The sequence below is a fragment of the Gekko japonicus genome, unplaced genomic scaffold, assembly GCF_001447785.1.
Source record: "Gekko japonicus isolate JY-2015 unplaced genomic scaffold, Gekko_japonicus_V1.1 scaffold614, whole genome shotgun sequence".
Taxonomy (NCBI): Eukaryota; Metazoa; Chordata; class Lepidosauria; order Squamata; family Gekkonidae; genus Gekko; species Gekko japonicus.
Window position 1 is genome coordinate 630,769 of NW_015161421.1, and position 7,585 is coordinate 638,353.

Sequence of the window (7,585 nt, forward strand, 5' to 3'; positions counted from 1 at the left end):
TTTGGGCATGAAGCAGCAGCAGAAGGGGACACTTTATAGCACCCTTGCCCTCCTACTTGCCCATCTGAACAGAAAAGCTGGGTTGGAATGATTCTCATTCTATAGCCAAGCAGGAGAGAGGTTGGTGTGGCCAATAGAGGTAGAGCCGCATGAGTTCAATGAACTGTGGGTCACTGTAACCCAGCATGTTGGTGAAGTTGTGTGACCAGTCTAAGGCAGGGTCTATGGCGCCAATGCTGCTGCCCTCACGGTACAGGTTACGGTAGATCTTTGCAGCTATACATGGCAGCTTGGCAATCAAGTCCATGGAATCTTTGTAGATGAACTCGGTCCGGCTGAGTCCCTCTGAATAAGTGTGGGCAAAAGTACTCTCACTGTTGAGGGCGGTGACTGCAACACTGAGTTGGGACATGGGGTGAAGGTTGGTAGGGAAGTTGTCCAGCATGGTGACCACATGGGAAGGCAGAGCTGCTCTCTTGGCCCCCTCTCGGGACACCCAGCTCACCTAATCTTGGGATGGGATCAGTGTTCCCTCTAAGCTGAGTTGGTGCGAGCTAGCTCACAGTTTTTTTAGCCTCTGGCTCACAGATTTCTGTCTCAGCTCAGGAAGGGTGGCTCCAGAGCAAACAAATTTATGCAGTAGCCAAATGGCTCGCTCACAACTTTAATGCCAGTCGCTCACAAGGTAGAATTTTTGCTCACAAGACTCCACAGCTTAGAGGGAACATTGGATGGGATCTCTCCTGTCACCATCAACCAAAATAACCCTTCTGGGAGGGGCTCTGCACCTCCAGGAGCTTTGGGCAGCAGCTTCTGACACTCAGGAATACTATACCTACAAAAACGGATACCCTCATCGGGATCCAGCACAGAGGTCTCATATATTTACCCTTTCATACCTCTCATGCCGCCATAGATCATATCCACAGTTATTTGGCCAATGACCGGGCTGCTATATTGTTGCCTGAAGCTTTTAAGTCTTGCTTGCTCTTTGGGTATCATGTATGCAAGAATATCTTTCAGATTCGTGGAGGCGCTGACATGTCTAGCGGCAAAAATGATACACGACACATTCTTGCCACCCAGGAGGCACGCGGCCGCCCTACTGCTGGCAGTCAACAAGGTCATGGTGAGCAGTGACTGGACCGGACGTGGTGGCAGCGAAGGGGGAAATCAGCGGCTGTCTCACAGGAAAAGGGGAAGCCTAAGAGAGGGCGGTGAAGACCAAGGTTGAAAAGAGGCAGAGGCAGTGTCGGCGGCTGTGGCGGCTGCTTGGTAGGTGAATGAGCGGCACCAGGCAGGGTCCCTTGGACTGCAAGGAAATCAGATCAGTCAGTCCTAAAAGAAATCAACCCTGACTGTTCCCTGGAAGGCCAGATACTGAAGCTGAAGCTCAGATACTTTGGCCACCAAATGAGAAGGGAGCACTCACTGGAGAAGACCCTGATGCTGGGAAAGACTGAAGGTCAAAGAAGACGGGGACGGCAAAGGATGAGATGGTTAGACAGTGTTATCGACGCAACGAACATGGAATTAAGCAAGCTCCGGAGGACAGCAGAAGACAGGAGGGCCTGGCGTGATGTGGTCCATGGGGTCACGAAGCGTCAGACTTGACTGTGCAACTGAACTACAGCAACAAAAATTGGATTATTATTGTATTTGTTTTGATGTAAGCTACCCCGAGCCCTGCTTGAAGGGAAGGGGGGCCTAACAAGTTGAATTTAATAAATGAATGAGTAAAATAAAACTGCATGTGATATCAAGGCAACCCCACTCCCTCGGTCCAACGTACCTGAGTTGCTTTGCCTTCCAATCATTATGCAGAAGTTTGGCCAAGAGAATCGTATTAATAATGCATGCAGTGCCTGCCAAGTCCGGTCAATAAGCTAATGTCAAAGAAGCATGTTCGGTGTCTGGAACTTCCTTCCCATGGAGACTCACCCGGGTGTCTTTTCGAAGCATTGGAAGACTTCCAAGCTTAGAGCTGACATTTGGGCAGTCAGGATTAAGCTGAAATATTTAACGTTTCATCTGTTTCCCTGATTTTAATTGGCTGCTGTGGCTAAGTCTTAATGCACCATTAGCTGTCCCTGAGTCAGTGCATGGCTGTCCTAAAAAAAATCAATAGTAAATGTAAAGGGACGTCGGTAGCCAAATACCAGGCCGGGCACTGGCCAGACTCAGTGGCGCTATCCTGAGAGTGAGGCATGGCTGGGTGTGGCCAGGAAAAGCCAGTCTTGCACAAAGCAGAAGTACGCCAGAAGGTTGGACCAGAACCAACGGGTTGATGTTCAAACAGGAGAGTTTTCGGCTAAACATTAGGAAGAACTTCCTGACAGTTAAAGCGGTTCCGCGGTGGGACAGGCTTCCTCGGGAGGTGGAAGGCTCTCGTTCTTTGGAGGTTTTCAAGCAGAGGCCATCTGACAGCAATCCGGATTCTGTGAACTTAGGCAGATCATGAGAAGGGAGGGCAGGGAGGGTTGCCTCAGTGCTTAGTTCTCGTGGCCCTTTCTTACAGGCCCAGGGAAATGCCGATTGACATTTTGGGGGTCAGGAAGCCATTTTTCTCCAGGCCAGTTTGGCCAGGGATCCTGGAGGGTTTTTTTTGTCATCTTCTGGGCATGGGTCACTGGAAGTATGTGGGGGGAAGGTATTTGTGAATTTCCTGCATTGTGCAGCCGGTTGGACTAGATGACCCTGGAGGTCCCTTCCAACTCTATGATTCTTTGATTCATATAGGATGGCAACAGCTGGGATGCTTGGTCCAGACTGCAAGACAAGCTCAAAAATTCTTGTAAAGATCGGGCCTTAAGCACACAATGTTATCCAGCTTACTGGTCCCCAAGAAGGATCTTGTCTGTCTGACATTTCATCCAACCGTCCTTGCTTTGGGCAGAGGCAGACAACCAGCATGGAACAAGGGGTAGAGTGCCAGAACCAGGATCAGAGTTCAAATCCCCACTCTGCCATGAAACTCAAAGGGGTGATCTTGGACTTGGGGTCTCGAACCTTTTTCAGCCTGTGGCCATTCTGACACAATGTGATGGGTGCAAACTGGCTGCCACAGGAAGTGGAGCCAGTAACAAAATGGCTGCCGCAGCTTCCCTTCAGACACAAAGAGAAGACCCTTGTGCTGTAGTCGCAGCCGCTGCCAAAACAATTTTTAAAAAATCTGCACAGCGAATTGAATCTTCAGCGGCCAATCAGAAGACTTGTTGGGTAAAAGCCCCACCCAGGGCTCTTTTTGTAGCAGGAACTCCTTTGCATATTAGGCCACACACCCCTAATGTAGCCAATCCTCCAAGAGCTTACAGAGCTCTTCTTACAGGAGCTACTGTAAGCTCTTGGAGGATTGGCTACATTAGGGGGGCTACATTAGGGGTGTGTCGCTTAAGGAGTACCTGCTACAAAAAGAGCCCGCCCACTTTCTAAGAACATGTCGTGAGTGCCAGGAAAAGAGTCAGCGGGTGCTATGGAGCCCATGGGCACCACACTGGGGACCCCTGGATCAGTAACTTTCTCCCAACCTGGCCTACTTCATAGGGTTGCTGGGAGGATAAAATGAGGTGGGGAAATCACACACAACATGATGGAGGAGGAGGAGTTGGATTAATACCCCGCCCTTCACTCAGAGTCGCAGAGCAGCTTACAATCTCCTTCCCTTCCTTTCCCCACAACAGACACCCTGTGAGCAGTGTTCCCTCTAAGCTGAGTTAGTGTGAGCTAGCTCACAGTTTTTTAGCCTCTGGCTCACACATTTTTGTCTTAGCTCAGGAAGGGATGGCTCCACTGCAAACTAATTTATGCAGTAACCAAATCACCTGCTCACCACTTTAATGCCAGTAGCTCACAAAGTAGAATTTTTGCTCAAAGGACTCCACAGCTTAGAGGGAGCATTGCCTGTGAGGTAGGTGGGGCTGAGAGAGTCCTTTTGAGGACTAATCTTTCGAGAACAGCTCTGAGAGAGTTACCCAGGGTCACCCAGCTGGCTGCATGTGGAGGAGTGGGGAATCAAGCCTGCTTCTCCAGATTAGAGTCCACCACTCTTAACCACTACACCAAACTGGCTCTCCTGATATTCTTGAAGGGCGGGATAAAATATATATGAGATAGGTTCACTTCAGAGGTCATTTCGGGGGGGGACGCGGGGGAACACAGTTCCCCCGGGTGAGGGGCAGCTTCCTCCCCGCCTCTCCCCACCCCTGCCTGCCTGGGGCCAGGGAGGGCCTTGGCGGGGCTTCCTCGCACTCCCGCTGGCCTTGCAGGTCCACCGCTGGGCCTCTGATGTCAGGGTGTGTGGCATATGCTAATGAGTTATGCTAATGAGTTCCCCTAGCTCTTTTTCTACGAAATGACCCCTGGTTCACTTCATTCATTGGGATAACTAAAACAAATGGGGGGAAATTCCGAATGAACAAAGGGCATCGGTTCAGTCGTGAAGCCATGGAGCCATGGAGCCAAGGTCTTGAGAGTTCTGTGCACACTTTGGATAATCAAAAAAGCCTACAGAAATAAAGCTGATTTATTTGAAATGGGGTGCTGGAGGAGAATTTTATGCATACTGTGGACCGCCCAGAAGACAAATCAGTGGATTCTTGATCAAATCGAGCCTGAACGCTCCCTAGATACTAAAATAACTAAACTGAGGTCTATCATACTTTGGTCACCTAATGAGAAGACAAGAGTCACTGGAAGAGACAATCATGCTAGGAGAAGTGGAAGGCAGCAGGAAAAGAGGAAGACCCAACAGGAGATGGGATTGAGTCCATCCAGACCCTGAGCTGGCAAGACCTGGGCAAGGCTGCTTACGAGAGGATGTTTTGGAGGTCATTAATTCATAGTGTTGCCCAGGGCTCTTTTTGTAGAAAAAGCCCAGGAGGAACACATTAGCATAATAGGCCATGCCCAACAGCAAAATTCATTAGCATATTAGGCCACACCCTGACAGCACCACTCATTAGCACATTAGGCCACACCCCACGTTACCAGAAGTGTGCTCATCCAGCCACCCCCACCTTCCCCTTCTTATTCTGTTTACCTTGTTTGTTGTCAAAACCCAGGGCCTTTTTTTGTAGCAGGGACTCCTTTGCATGTCAGGCCACACACCCCTAATGTAGCCAATCCTAATGAGTTCCTGCTATTGGGTGTGGCCTATTATGCTAATGAGTTCCTGCTGGGCGTGGTCAACTCAGGAGCCAGCCGGAACTCTGTTCCTGTGCGTTCCTGCCCAAAAATAGCCCTGGTGTTGCCATAAGTCAGAAGAGACTCGGCAGTACTTAACACACATTCAAGGTGTCCCAGAAACCCTACAGAGATTCTCATTGTTCCTCTTTCCTCCAAACCAACAGCCAGCTGACAGACCCAAGGTTGCCAGCTCGAGGTTGTTAAATATCTAGAGATCTTGGGGGGGGGGGACCCTGGGGAGGTGGCGGCTGAGGAGTGAAGGGACCTCAGCAGGGTATAAGGCCACAGTTCCCTCTCCAAAGCTGCCGTTTCCTCCAGGAGAGTTGATCTCTGTAGTCTGAAGACAGGTCAGGAGTTCCTCTCTTTCTCTCCTGCTTCCCAGCCACCTCCCACAACAACTCAGATATTGTTTCAGGAATGGTGAAATTGCCCTGCCTTGGCACATCCGGGAGAATGTGGTCCTCTGGTTTCTTGATGTGTTCATGTGGAACACGACCAGCACACGATTACTGGGCACCAAGGTATAGTGACTTAGACACATCCAAGCAGACATCCGCAGAGGTGCCCATTTACCTGCCAGTTTGCTTGCTGGCTAGCTGGCCAATCATCTGGTTGGCATCTGCCGCAACGGCAAGTGTGAACCAAGCGCAAGGCACAAAAACGGCATCCACCCACACAATTAATGCAGAGGACGGAGAGATGGGAGATGGAGAATGTTCCCACAGTGCATACAATAACATATCATAGCAATTTAAATTAATCTAAATTACATTTTCAAAAATAGCAACAAAAGTATACCTGCATAAAATATGCAGGGCTAGAAATGATACCCTGTTTCCCCGAAAATAAGACCTACCCCCAAAATAAGCCCTAGCAGGATTTCTATGCATTTGTGGTATAAGCCCTAGTGTGTCTTCTTGAGAAAAAATAAATATAAGACAGTGTCTTATTTTCGGGGAAACACGGTAGTTTATAGATACACAATATATGTTCTATCACAAATTAAGCGGAGCTTTAAAAGCTGAACTGGAAGCAAGACAATGGGCAATTTGGCACTGGCTTTTCCCTCCATTGTTTTACGAAACCCACGCTGGGACAGAAATTCCCCTCTGCATTGCACGCCGTTTTCACTTTCTTTGTTCATCGGGTTTTATGGTACCTTCTGCATAGATTTATGGCCGTTCAGGGGTGACTTTGCACTCAGTATGGCATTGCCCCGAGGTATTTGAATATGGTTTTGATCTGCACTTTCCCCTCCCAGTTGAGAAAATGTGGAGCGAATGCTAAATGAAGAATCGTCCAACATCAGCTATGGGGAGAGTATACAAAAACCTGTGCATTGTCGTGCGGTTATCATTTCAGTGGTGATCAGGGAAAGATCACTTTTCGAGGAATGTGGCCATTAGCTGCACATACAAAGACCATATTCTATTACTTTCCCTGTTCCCGGTGACATCCGCTGTGGTTGCTATTGAATGCCAGTGGTAGGGGAGGGAGAGACAGGGACCACAGAGGAAAAGATAATTTGAAGGTGTGCTGAAAACAGAACGGTGCTGGCTGCGGGGAAAACGGTCTTCTTGAGAGCATAAAAGAAGAACTCCACGGGGTGAGAACGATTGTTCATCAAGTCCGGTAACCTGTTTCACACAGCAGTGAACCAGATGTCCCCTTAGGTGTCAACACTGGTCTGGGGAATTCCTGGAAATTTACAGGCAGTACTTGCGGATGGAAGAATCTGTAGAGGGATTTCACTTAGAATCTATGGCATACCATAGAGTTTGCCCTCAAAACTTGATATTTTCTTCAGAACTGATTTCTGGAAATTGTTTGTAATTCCAGAGAAGTCCAGGCCCCACCTGGATGCTGGCAACCACATGTCCTTTTTGTTGCCCATCTCCTAGCAACTAGGGCTTTCGGGTCTCCCACTATGGCAAGAGACCTCCCATTGGCAGCCCTCTTCACCCGCTGCCCCTTGGAATGGGGGTAGGAGGGAAAAGAAAACAACAACAGTCAGTGCAGGAAAAACCCAAAAGTGATGTAGGGTAGCTCTAGTGTTGCCACATCACCTCCAGGAAAAACCCAAAAAGTGATGTATGGTAGCTCTAGGAATTCCTGGAAACTCTATGGTTTTATAGAATTTTCAGTGAATCACAGAGCTAGTTTGTTACTCCTGGGTCTTCCCAGAAGGCATCCTGCCAATGTCACACCCTCCATGTCCTCACCCTGCCCCTATCATCAATGGATACTTAGACATGGGATGGCTCTGAACACGACTGATCACCATAGGGTTGCCAACCTCCAGGTGGCACCTGGAGATCTCCCATTATTACAAGTGCTTCTCCGGATGACTAAGATTTGGAAAAAATGGCTGCTTTGGAGGATGGATTCTATGGCATTTCCT

At 48.9% G+C, this 7,585-nt stretch overlaps 1 protein-coding gene and 1 pseudogene across 1 annotated transcript in view; both read right to left on the reverse strand.

Moving 5' to 3' along the window:
• DCC (DCC netrin 1 receptor) overlaps nucleotides 1-7,585 on the reverse strand; it is a 591,220-nt gene that overhangs the window by 302,800 nt on the left and 280,835 nt on the right. The window lies entirely within an intron of this gene.
• LOC107124768 lies at nucleotides 95-1,128 on the reverse strand (annotated as a pseudogene).